The 13854-nt window shown below is 39.3% G+C and overlaps 1 protein-coding gene across 6 annotated transcripts in view; it reads left to right on the top strand.

Annotated features, from left to right (window-relative positions):
* Positions 1 to 13854, top strand: part of mpp7a (MAGUK p55 scaffold protein 7a) — a 33497-nt gene that overhangs the window by 3385 nt on the left and 16258 nt on the right. Inside the window, exon 1 of one of the 6 annotated variants that reach the window (XM_061758395.1) lies at positions 11144 to 11217. The exons of 4 other annotated variants lie outside the window; for them this stretch is intronic. The gene's annotated coding sequence lies outside the window, so the exon portion shown is untranslated. Of the gene's footprint in view, positions 1 to 11143; positions 11218 to 13054; positions 13191 to 13854 lie in introns of those variants that run through there. One more of the 6 variants, XM_061758396.1, reaches the window with a different exon arrangement.

The raw sequence follows: 13854 nt of genomic DNA, 5'->3' as shown, positions 1-13854 counted from the left end.
TTTCCAATCAGTATGGATTATGATATTTTGGTGATGAATGCCTGGTGCACCTGGAATAATAAAAAAAGAAGCTTGGTCCTCATAACCCACTGGGTTAAACCCAGACTTCTGTCTGATGTTTTTGTGCCTTCTTTTTAAATAAATTTGAGTGAGAGTAAAATAACCATTCCAGATAAGATATAGACTATAATTTATCTAAGGGCATTGAGCGTAAATTGGTGTTATTTGCTTAATGTCATTTGATCCTATTTTGATTATGTAGAAGCGTTTGTGGGTGAACGCCAATTGATTGTGTTTATCTTGTTGATGCAATGGTTTGATTCTGAATAGTTGTACTGAAATTAATCAGATTTTATGGTCAGAAGAGGCATGTCTCAAATTTAAAATTGAATAATTCAGTTCACCTTGTATCAATCTGATCTTTAAGAGCAGTGCATTTCTTCTGACAGAATATTTTAATAATAGGAGTGTTTTAGTGAAATGTACTGAACAAAACCAGGCCATCGGCCCACAGCATACAGCTAAGCTCAAAGTAACAGCACAAAACAGACAATCTCTGTACGTTGGGTGCTTTATGATTCATTCATGGAGGCCAAGGGCCCTTTGAAACAGTGCCCATTTGTTTGAGGGCCTTTTCATTAGTGGCCTGTGTTTTGTCAGTCAGCAGAAACTCCTTCATGGGCTAAATTCCGTAGTGTATGTGTGGCATCTCAAGGAGTGTCTTGTATTGCTCTTTACACTATTACTGTGTCGTGTCACCCCCTGTGTAGATAGTCTCTTTGACCCTCTGATACTGTTTGTACACATTCAGTTCAACTGTTTTTGTCTCATTTGATATTGACTGAAGAGCCTGTGTTACTGTCTGTGTACCCCATAAGTCTTTCTTTGAACTTGATTCTGTCTGTACACCCTCCACTACTGTATTTCCTCCTAGAAACCTCCTGATCTTTCTGTAGATCATCGGGTAATGTCTCCAAGTACACTTCCTGATGGTTAAAGACCCTCTGATAATGTCTGACCTGCACACACTGTAGAGCTACTGGTATTTGCCCTTCCTATATTGCCTGTAGACCACAAGTGTCAAGGTCATGGCCCGGGGGCTAGATCCGGCCCACCACATCATTTTATGTGGCCTGGGAAAGCAAATCATGTGCGCCAACTTCATTTTTCTTGCTAAAATACCAAAATTGTCTCCACTTTTAATAACAATATATTGTAAGCATTTTTGTGTTACTAATCCCCCTTTCAAAATAAGTAGTTTAGTTTTTTGTGTACTGTATATGTAATATGAGGCAATCATACGTTTACTATATATGGGTTTAAAGTCATAACGGCCCTCCGAGGGAAACATTACATGACAGAAGTAATGGGTGCTAACTTACTGTTTAAATTACTTTAATAAATACTGTTAATCACATGCTTACTCTAACTTTCTCACTGTCCCAGCTATATGGACGGGTGTTGTCCAGAGTTCGAGTCCGTTTGACTCCCCCCCACACCCCACGCTGCGTTGCTTGAACGCAGCATGCTCCTCGTGTACATTCTTCAGGTGCTCGATCAAATTTGTTGTGTTGAAGCATTTAGAGGACTTTCCCCACGACGTACTTCAGTTGTGCGCAAAAGACAAAACTAACTTGTGTTGTTTGTCTGAGACACCGTAAAATAGTCCCACACCGACGAAGTGTTTTTTTCACCCACGAGATTGAAAAAATTGACCGTCAGATACTTACAGTACTGCACACCAAGACACGTGACAAGGCTAAAAATAAACAAGCTTTTGGATTTATACGCAATGAAGACGTGGAGTTAAATGTCTTGTGCGGAGCCGATCGATGACGTCATTGATCGGATCGGCAATTTATGACATAAAAGCTGATCAGCCGATCAGCATAACATGCTAATTATCGGCCGATAACATCGATCAGATCGGCGTAAAGTCTTCTTGTAGCACATGCAGACCTTGTGTCAGGACCCTCTAGTACTGTTTCAGACATTCTGTAGACCTGATACTATCTGTAGGCCCTCCACTACTGAATCTCCTTCTGATTTTGTGTGGGAAACTTCTGATCCGTCTGTAGATCACCCGATACTGTCTGTAGACTTGTGGTGCTCTCTGACCTTATATGAATGAAGATCCTCAGATAATGTTACTTCTTCCTATAATTTACTGTTCTTTATTCTTTATTTCAGACCCAGGGGGATCCATATCACAAATTAATAATAAAAAAAAAATCAATTTAAAAAGACAATAATACAAAAGACAAAACAAAAATGTCAGAAGACCTAGTAATGCCTGTCATTCACCATGTAGGACCTGTAGTACGGTCTATAGACCTTCTGGTGCTGTCTGTTGATACTCTGCCTTTATCAATAAGCTAAATCAGACATGCTTTACATAGGGATAAATACACATAATAGACTTCTATTTGAAATTGAAAGTATGGGTGTACTGTGTGTGTTTGCATACATTGGACAAGCCTTTTCACGGACAGGCAATCATTTACCTCAAGGCCTACCCTTTAGTCTTGTCCTTTGCTTCTCATTGAATGCAATTAGAGCAAATTACATTGTCCATCCATCCATCCATCCATCCATTGAAAGTCTTCAGTTAACTTACCATGCATGTTTGTGGAAGTTACTAGAGAAAACCTATGCAGGCACGGGGAGAACATGCAAACTGGAAAACGTATTGGCTTCACATACCTACACTATGATGTCTACATGTTATACTCAGTGAAAACATGGAAACGTGCTTGTGTGGTATTCCATCCATCCATCCATCCATCCATTTTGTGAGCTGCTTATCCTCACAAGGGTCGCGGGAGTGTTGGAGCCTATCCCAACTATCTTTGGGCGAGAGGCGGGGTCCACCCTGAACTGGTTGCCAGCCAGCCGCAGGGCACATTAGTTTAAGAAAATTGTTGTGACTTACTTAGATGATCAGATTACAATTGTATGACCATTTTATGCGAAAAATAAGGTAATTCCCAAGGGTTCACAATTATATATTTTGCAATTGTTTATGGGCGGCACGGTGGCCGACTGGTTAGAGCGTCAGCCTCACAGTTCTGAGGACCCGGGTTCAATCCCCGGCCCCGCCTGTGTGGAGTTTGCATGTTCTCCCCGTGCCTGCGTGGGTTTTCTCCGGGTACTCCGGTTTCCTCCCACATCCCAAAAACATGCATGAATTGGAGACTCTAAATTGCCCGTAGGCATGACTGTGAGTGCGAATGGTTGTTTGTTCCTGTGTGCCCTGCGATTGGCTGGCAACCAGTTCAGGGTGTACCCCGCCTCCTGCCCGATGACAGCTGGGATAGGATCCAGCACGCCTGCGACCCTAGTGAGGAGAAGTGGCTCAGAAAATGGATGGATGGATGGATGGATGCAATTGTTTATGCAGTATGTTGTGGTGTATCTCCTTTTCGTCATAATGCTTACACATATCAATGAATGCACAGGTTTATGGACCAGAGACTCTGTTTAGAATAAGAAAATCTGATACTGAAAAAAAATCCAGACTAAACAATTGGTTTGGAATTAAAATCTTTGACTTGGAATGTCACTGCCCTGTAAAACCTTAAGGCAGTTTCCCACCACAGGAACGTAACAGTTCCAATATTTTGCCTTTTATTTATTTTTTTACATGCTCACTCCAAAAGCTCTTGCAAAATTATTTTGACAATTGGTTGTCTAGTCTTGTTTGGAGCAATCTGTTTCGAGCCCAATTTGGCAGTGTTGAATCGTGTATAATTGAAACCAGTGCAGTATTTAGTTTTCCCCCAAGACACACTGGCTTAGCAGAGGTTCTACTTGCATGTCTTGGTTTACAGCTGCTTTTTAGAGAAATAAGGAGTACATTAATCATCATGTCTCTGAAGTACAGTATATTAGATTTTTGTGCCAGAAAACACGGTTTGTGATGATTCATTTGTTATTCCAACATTATATATAGTATTTAGGCTTTACACGGTCAGGATTTTTGGGGCCGATCACCGAGCAGCAAGTTTAAAAAAACAATAACTGATCACCAATCCGATCACATGATGGAGGAATGTGTCTATTTAAATGACCTGTTCATTTACTGTATATACTTGTGTACTGAATTTCTAAAAAAATTACATTTACAATAGATATTGTATCTTTGTTCCTCTATTTATGCCGGTGAGGCATAGTGACAGACAGAATAAATGAATGGTCTTCTATTAGATGGCAGGAAGTAAATACAGTAATTAAAGTATCCACTTTTTGTGACATTTTTGTTTGTTGGTTTTCCGTGAGATTTTTCAATTGTAAAATATGTTCCATGGCTCCATAAAGGTTGGAAATCACTGCTCTAGTCAGATCGTGTATTCTAATCAGTCTGGTCAAACCAACATTACAACATGACAGAAATAATGGATGCTAACTTACTGTAATTAAATTACTTTATTTTTAATTAATTTACTTCACCCACACCGAAACTTTAGAGCATGATTCGAAAGAACGGCGGCATGTTTACAATAAAACAACAATAAAATTGGTGTAAAGTCTAATAGTATTTATGTTATTTTCAAGGCTTTTGCAGACTTGCTAACATTTCAACTGTGGTTGAACTAAGACACTTAACTCAAACAAATAAATCTCAGCAATGGTGTTAGAAATGCTGCCTTCATCTGTGTGACTGAGTGCATCTCTGTTCTCACCTGTATGCATTTGCGCTGTGTGTGTGTCGATCATACTGTATGTGCTACCTCTGAGCATTTGTAATGTTTCCATCACCGTCAAAGGTGGCTTTTAGGTCAACTGGGTTTAATAGAGTGTGGAAAATGTATCTGTAGTTCAGAGTGATGCAGCCAGCTGCAGCCATAAACTTCACCAGTGAATGAGTTGTTGTGTAATGAAGTCTTCAGTGACTCAGTGTTACTGTCATTCACAGAAATAAACAAGTATCCCTGGTAGTGCTGCATTACCATTAGTAGTTTCCCTGTCACTAAGAGTCTGGGTCAAATGAGTTCACAGTAAAGTGTGTGCAAAATGTTTTTTTTTTTTTTTTTTTGCTCTACACATTATGAAATGAACTCCACCAGAGAATATTTGTTCATGTCACAAAGGCTGTATACTGAAGTGGTGGATGTGTGTTCTCCAACAACGATAACGATGATATCACTAGGCTGTGAAGATACAAATTATAACATTGGGGGAATTGGCATCTATACAGTAAATACAGTGTATATATCGCAAAAAAGTCCATTTAACTGAAAATGAAAATGTTTTGCAGTCTTTTACCACATGTAGCATACATAATAAACAGTTAAGTGAATACTAAAACTACATTTTCTCTCCTAATACTACCATAAAAACTAGTGATGCCGTGAAATTGCAGCTTCTGAAATGTTTCGGCCAGAAATGGGCCAACCGTGCATTTCATTTTTAGACCGAAAGTCTTTTGTCACCCAAATAAAATGTCCGAAACAGGATCTTGTTATGATGCAAACAAAAACCGCAGCCAGTGCGCGGTCACAAACACCATATTGTAAAGTGAATAAATAAATAATGGCACGTCCACATTGAACAGTCGCCCGACTTTGCTGCTTTCCGCTGTATGGGTACTAAGGGGAATGCTTGTTACACGCTATTATGCGCCGGCCCAGCTACCTAAGATCTACAGCTAACTTGGCTAAATGCGATGCCGAGCCGCAGAGGCGAACGTTTGCTTCGCGTCCATTGTCAACACAGCATAAGTCACTAATCATCACCTCCATGGCAGCAAATATGCTCTATTTCTGACAAGGATCATGATCACAAAGGGAGGACGAGGAATAATTAACAGGAGAAAGATGGGAGCTAATTGCTAAGCTATCGTGACATGAAGTCGCAAAACGCTAAAATAATTGATTCGGTGATACAGTGGACTTGTCAAATAGGTCTGACTGGAACCGCGTTATAGCCGCGGTATATACTGTGGAACATTGCAATTAAAAATTGGCCTTTCAAAAATGATTGCATGAGTGGAAAAATTCTCCTCTCTGCTTCTCACTTTCCCTGCGCTACGCTGGTAAGCCAGGGTTGTACCAGCCTTTCAACCGCACTATTTAAAGACACAATATTAACCAGTGTAATTCGTCGGAGGTTTCAAAAATTACATTGTACGTGCTAAATTAATCTATATATATATATTCCTTCCACAACCTGCAAAGGGAACTCCTCACAATTTTGGCCGTATGGCAGATGCCTGGGCATGCCTGGTTAGCGGTTAGTGGATCAGCTTTCACATCTGTTTGTGTGTGCAATCAACTTGTACCCATTTTGGCATACACAAACCTTTAGTAGATCATGCGCAACACGCCCACCAACAGCATGCACAATCTCTTAGCACAAACACGAAATTAGTACCCGCTATTTGGGATCTTCGTAAATCAGGCCCCAAGTATTTTATAAAACGACAACACAACCTAGATAGACTTATCATTGAATATGTAAATGATTATTTCACAGTCATCACTGTATGTTGTATGTGCACATTTATTTTTTCATGTTTTTAAACAAATTAAAACAACGGGGCAAGCCAAGTTTTTTTTCTCAGTTTTTAACAATAGCAAACAAAGTAACAAAAGGTAATAAAACACATTTCCATTGGTCTTTTAGCTACTCGGGGTTCACAGTGCATGGACAAAAATGCTGTATAGTACTGAGATTCCAATCACCTTAAAAAGTCAAAAAAAAAAAAAAAGACTTTCAATGCGGAACTCCACGTACTTAAATTAGTGAAAGGAGCAATGTCTGGGGGTGCATCGATTATATACTTTGAGATATCACGAGTCAATATGTTGTGATCTCAATATTCCTTCCTCTAACACGTGGAATGTGGTGAAGAAAAGAATGCACCTACTGTAAATAAGCAATGTAAAAGGGAGCCAGACATCAGCAGAATCACGGAGAGGTGAGTTGCAATTGGGTGCCTAAAGTGTGTGAGTGTATAGAGACAATAGAGACAAACAGACTTCCACCAACATCGGATTAATTTGAGTGACTGAGTGTGTTTGCAGTTGAGTCCCCTGATGGCCCTTTCCGGCTCATTGTTAGACCTTAGTCACCCAAAGACACGTGGTATTTAAGTAATGTTACTCATTTAGATTTTGTGGCGTAATTCAGGGATGCACAATTGCCGCATTGTTTTTTCCGCCCCCTCTTCGTGCCAGTTTTCACTTTCCTAGCAACCCATGTAAAGCCCATGCAAATGATTAGGGATACCAGGAAATGCACACACTTACACACACAAACACACACACACACACACACACACACACCCTTGCTTTCAGTATTATCATGTCCACATCATGGAAAGGTGGTGGAATGTGTTAAATGATGTGCAAAGACAGAGGCCTTCTGTTGGGGACATTGAGCAGATAAATGTTCCCTTTCCTGCCTTTTATGCCATTGGTTCATCCTGTTGATTTTTTTTTCCTCTATCCATTTCCCTTGGAAGCTTTAGTTATTCTCTGTCTCTTTGCTGATACTGTATCATGTTTTGACCTGTTCCATACGGGTTAGGTTATTATCAGGTTGAAAGTTCAACAACCATGAACTCAAGCACCATAAAAGAATATGCTTGTCTCATGCCTCACAGGGTGAGACATTGTGGATACGTTAACACAACGACCTAGTAAAAAAAGTAATGATTTTTTTCCCCCTTTGGTTTTCACAACAATGACTACATTTGTTATTGTTATTGTTCCTGTGATAGTGACAATAAAGTGCAATGCTATTCTATTCTATTCCATTCTAGTTTATTCTATTTTTCAAACAATCCCTGTTGACATGGACCTGTAAAAATTACCTTAAATGTTGTAATATGCATGCCAATAATAGTTAGAGATCAGTTTGTAATAATGCATGCATGCACAACAACACATGCACGTGATAAATAGCATTACAATATAATCAATCATACTGAAAGCTTTTTTGGCAACCTTTTAACACCGTTACAGTTGAGCAAGTTACTGTCTTTATTTCGATAAACTGCATCGTCACATCAACTTCCACATGTACAAAGAACAGCTTGTCTCGTATAGGGGTTCTCAAACCTTTTAGATCCAGGGACCCCTTACAGTGGGGAATATTTTTCCAAGGACCCCCTCATAATCGTAACAGCCATTATCAGATTGTCAGATTTATGTGATATGTCACAATCATAGCTTTTAATTGGCGCAAAGGTAAGGAGGAGTAATTAATTTATTTTGTCTGTGTCATTACACAATATATTGCTAATTATTTTGCAGACCTCAAAGCTACAGCTAGCTGACCCCTTTGGAGTCCAGTTTATGAACTACTGGTCTTGTATAGCCGGTATCTGGTAAACCAATAAATAAATCTATAATTTATAAAATTTGATTATTTCATTGACCTTTTACTGTACATTCACGACGGATGCAGTCATTGTTGATTTCTTCGTCAGAGTACACTGATTGCCCGAGAAGTCGCAAGTAGTAACACTGACCTCGTTCGCAGTTCAATTCCACTTTACCTCTTTTTTTCTCCCTAGTCCAGTAATAGATTACTTGATTGTCTCGATATTTACCATTTACATTACAGATGTCCGACTGTTTGTTTGTTTTACCAGAGTATCTGTGTATTTATTGAAACTGTATGAGGTGTGTTGCTATGGACATACAGTATACTTGCTTCATGCATGCTACATGTATGCCCTATGCGCTATACATCTATGCTGCCCTCTGCTGCAGCCCATCTGCGTTAGGGTATCTTGAAAGGGTCAGGTCTGGGTCATTATGACTGGCTTTCATCATAACTCCCTTGAGGATCCACGTGGTGGGAGCAAAGTGGTAGTGGTTTAAGAGTGCAGAGGGCATTTGTTCATGGGCCAGGAACCACAATTTTGGTATGTGCCAAATACTGGTTTGTATTTTGCTTTCTGCAAAATTATCTTTTTTCATTTGTAAACACTAGAGGAATTTTGGCACCCTGGTTGGAATGCCGAGGAGTGGAATTTATTTATTTTTTTTTATTTTATTTTATTTTTTTTACTGTGGATTTATTCCAAGTGGGACAAACACAATTGACTAGTATCCAGAAAAATTATAGGGAATTATGTCATTTAACATCATTATGAAATAAATTTGTACAAATACCGAGAAGAAGAAGAAGAAGAACTTCTCTGGCCCTTATAGTCGAATGTATTAAAATTCTGTCCTACTTTCTTTGCTCTCTTTTTTTTTCTGCCACACCTCTCTATTGTCTTCTCAACTCTATTAATGATGCATCTGTTAATGAGCCGACTTCCATACAAAGCATGCTGTTGACACACATACAAAGCACAGATTCTTGTTGCATGTGTGCGGAAACATGCACCTTGTAGAGTATACTCGACTTGGCCTGTGTATCAATATGTATCTACTGTCTATACGCACTCTATGTATGTATGTACAGTATATTATATCCCATCCCTACCTGTACATTCCACAGGTAGTATAATTCACTCTATTAATAGCTCGACAGCATGAAGGTTACCACGCAACACTGAAATTTTATAGACCTACAGATTAGTGAAGTTTATTTCTAGCTGCTGTTCTCTCCCTGTCTTGCATTGCTGCACAAATCCACTATCCTCAGATTAATGTCAGGATACGTACAGTATAAGTATAGACAACCCGTGTGCTGATGTCTTAAATAAAGGAGCAAACCATATTTTATTTTTCATGAGAACATTGTTTTCATTCACTGCATTACCATCCATTTGTATTTGTCCTCATATGATATTGAATTCCCTACCCCCCTGCCCACCCCCCACTGGGATGGATGAAATTTTAATTCATGACTACTACCCGTCATGCTAATGAATATTGCTGAGAGAGGAATGTGTGAGTGGTGACTGACACCGACTGCGGCCTTCTCTCCTTGTTAATGGGTCAGTGAGAGACAATGAGCTGCTTTCTTGTATGAAAACCAGAAGAAGGATATGGGCCAGGAGAGTAGGTGTTAAACAAGGATGATGCAGATCATAAATACATTGCTTTTTGAATGGCACATTGGTCGCTTGCCACACTGTTTGCATTTCCCACCTCAGGGTTAATAAGGTCATAAATGCTTCCCACCTTTTCAGTAAAGAATTAAAATTTTTCCTGTTTATAATTTCATCTGAGATTTTATATAGTTTATATATACTTTGATATGCAGATTTTTATTAAGTTTTCATTCAAAACATCAGTTTATACTTTAAGCCTACATATTACAAATATGGATATTGGTTCAACAAAAGAAACTACTCCTACACTTACTACTACTACTCGTACTACTCCTATTACTACCCCCACTACACAAAGCTGCTGAGGAGCACACCATTCACTATGCAAGTGCTTCATGCGCTCTACTTATTGTGACAGCTCTATCTAGTGGTCATTTTAGGTACTTCATACTAAACAGTATGTCCCCCTCTTTAGGTACTGTGCACAAACATATCCATCCATCCATTTTCTGAGCCGCTTCTCCTCACTAGGGTCGCGGGCGTGCTGGAGCCTATCCCAGCTGTCATCGGGCAGGAGGCGGGGTAGACCCTGAACTGGTTGCCAGCCAATCGCAGGGCACATAGGAACAAACAACCATTCACACTCACAGTCATGCCTACGGGCAATTTAGAGTCTCCAATTCATGCTTGTTTTGGGGATGTGGGAGGAAACCGGAGTACCCGGAGAAAACCCACGCAGGCACGGGGAGAACATGCAAACTCCACACAGGCGGGGCCGGGGATTGAACCTGAGTCCTCAGAACTGTGAGGCTGACGCTCTAACCAGTCGGCCACCGTGCCGCCTGCACAAACATAGTTTTTGTCAAATGTTTAACATACAAACATGGTCATTGCAAATTTTGTTAGCTAGCTTTAGGAAACTCATCTGAAAAGTTTTATACCCCCCAACACAGAGTTTATTAAAGAGTAACAACAGAAACTTACGTTTGACTTTAATAACCAAAGTATCCAGTAGTTTAGTAGTTAGTAGTTCATATTTGTGGTCCTAATAAAATTATAATAAGAGTAAATAGAAGGTGGAGATCTGCAGGCCGTTTGTGAGAGACTTGAGTTTCAGGTCTGATCAGGTGAGCCGATATACCTGGTGGGCAGGCCACTTCCTGTATGGGAGGATTTTGTTTTCATGCACTCTAAGTTGAGTGGGAGTGCCCGCACATGCGTGTCAAGCTGTGTTTCAGTTGCAGGAAGGACGTGATCAGGTTGGTGATCTTTTGTGCCTCCCAATTTTGTTTTCCTTATTGTTATCATATCTGGATTTGAGCATTTCCTCAATCTAATATGTCAGATCATCTGTTTATGACTGTTTACACCCTCACTTGTTTGGTTTTGTTCTCACAATTGACCTGATTGGTCTTGCATTGCGTTATTGTAACACACCTCCTTCTGTGACCACAGAAGCTTGTTATGGCAGCGTGTAATTGTTTATTCATTACTGTGTTATGTTCGACTTTGTAAAAAGGAGGATTTTATTGTGTTCAGCATGAACATGAAAATCTTACTTCTGAAGATACTTTTTAATGTAAAGGTTCTTTGTGTCACAAAAGCACTTTAATTTGTTTTCAATATCATTTTTACTTGTAAAGCGTGAAAAGAAGTTAATTACTTTAATTCCAATTAAGTCCATTGAAACAAAATCATAATTATTTCAGTATTCATGTTTGTGCTATTTTTTTTTTTATGTGTTGTGAGATTTTTTAAAAATCTAATGTAAAATGGGTGCCTTGGCTTAATAAAGGTAAAATAATAAAGGGAAATAATGAGCTAACCTTTACCAGCTGATCTGCTGTTAATCCAGCCCTTTTTCTGCATCAGCATGAGAAGTTCACCATCCTGCTTTCTCTGGTGTCATACCCACAAGGAGCCTCGCCTGGCTCTCGGATCTCTACTGCTATCTCCAATCACCCTAATCCTTAGGTGGCTAGCAACTGGTGACCAAACCTCTACTAACATGGAGCGTTAGAAGGAGCAGGGCGTTTGGGTGGCATCTTATATCAGTGTTTCCCAACCTGTTAAACCAAGACACATCTTTTACATTCCCAAAAATCTCATGGCACGCCACCGTGTGTCTGAATGGCAACAGGTGGATATACAGGTTAATTTTTCCTTCTGCCATCTAGTGGAGGGGCATTTAACGTTTCTGCTTGTTATTTTACATACTGTAAAATAGCTGGTATAGAGAGGTTAAAACATATACATTAATTGTAGTAAGTAAATAAATAATTTTTGAACCAATTAATTGAAACAGGATAATTTCCCACGACACACCTTATGATCCCTGACAGCACACTAATGTGTGCTGCAGCACTCAGCACAGAGGATGGGCATCACGTGGTCCAGAAAGAGCACAAAAATACATTTGGATAGACGTGTACATGGGAGTTTTTCAACATATTGCGAGTTGGTGACCAACTGGTGAATCGCAAATAGCTAGGGCTTCACTGTATTATCTTCTTCTCACACATTATTCTTCAAAGAACACAGCTCTTTGATGCTGGTCCCGCTTCACAAAATTTTTTTGCTATGACAACAATATGAACAAAAAGTAAAAACACATTCAGTTTACCCTTTGTTGCTCACTTAACTGAGGTCTTGTGAGGTACACTGAGATAGAACTTTTAAAACTCAAAGGTTTTATTTGACTTCAGAGGTATATTTTTAATGAAAATTCTGGTCAAGTTCCAAATTGGATGGTTTGAGGTAGTGCTCTGTAGCTGACTGGATGTGCTTATTGGTAGGATCAGTGGAATGATTAATAAACACACATGGGTGAATGCCTACATGAACCTCAAAACGTAAGAAAAGGGCAACGACATTTTTGAAGACAAGTGCAGCTTTACTAAATGATAAATGCGCTATGGTAGCAAGTGCAAACATCACAATAGTGTACATACAGTAATTGGTTTCTTAATTGTGATTGAGCAAGTGTTATCCGTGCAGGTTATAATCTCAATGAGGATTAGTGCAGAATAGATAAACCAATCAGAGTTGAGTGAACCTGCAGATCCTGAAGCTGGTGGATTACTTAAAGCAAACGGCTCCATCGAGACGTAACAAGTGAAGTAGTGGTGTCCTTTAACGGGACTGTCATGTGATAAGGATATCAGTTTCATTTGTAAGAATACTAAGCAATTCCGGACAGAAAACCTAACACCTTGATGTCAACACTGCAGGGGTATGTTATGGTTTTGTTGCTCTCAGTTCTATAAACAGTTGAACAGTCCAGTAAATCGTTTTTCTTTCATCTTTAACATAGTAAACCCCCATATGCCAACTCTTCCCTCTTTTTTTCTTCCCTCTTTTGACCATTCAACCTTACATCAACCTGTAAAGTTTTCTTATGCTCAGCTCAATTTTTAAATTAATACTTAATTAGTAACATTATTTTTAAACCACACAATAAAACAAAGAAAATGAACTAAAACCGAAATATACTGCATGTAAAAACATCCAACCCTTTTAACTTACCTTTAAGTGAACATGTTGCTACTTTCTTATTGTAATTATATAGTGTGTATTCTGGCATTTGGAGTATCAGAGGTTGGACTGGTAGTATCAGTGGTGTGTGTGTTTTTTATTGGCCAACCTGTTGTGATTGACATATTACCCTGTGGGCTGAATAAACATACATAATGCTCTGCTAATAGACAGATGTTTACATATGATTCATGTAGCATTACAACTGGTACTACTAGTGTTTTAAGGTGTGCAAAAATGTAAATATTGGAAAGTAACAATGGGCATGTAAAGCTTTTCCAAGTTGTCCTAGCAGTGGCCCTGTTGCAGTAAATCCACTAGATGGTGGTAGAGCATTTTTAAGACGCCTGATTGGAGCAGCA

The sequence above is a fragment of the Phyllopteryx taeniolatus genome, chromosome 20 (genome assembly GCF_024500385.1).
Source record: "Phyllopteryx taeniolatus isolate TA_2022b chromosome 20, UOR_Ptae_1.2, whole genome shotgun sequence".
Classification (NCBI taxonomy): Eukaryota; Metazoa; Chordata; class Actinopteri; order Syngnathiformes; family Syngnathidae; genus Phyllopteryx; species Phyllopteryx taeniolatus.
The sequence above is the reverse complement of the archived record's forward strand: the minus strand, read 5'-3'. Positions and strand labels throughout refer to the sequence as shown.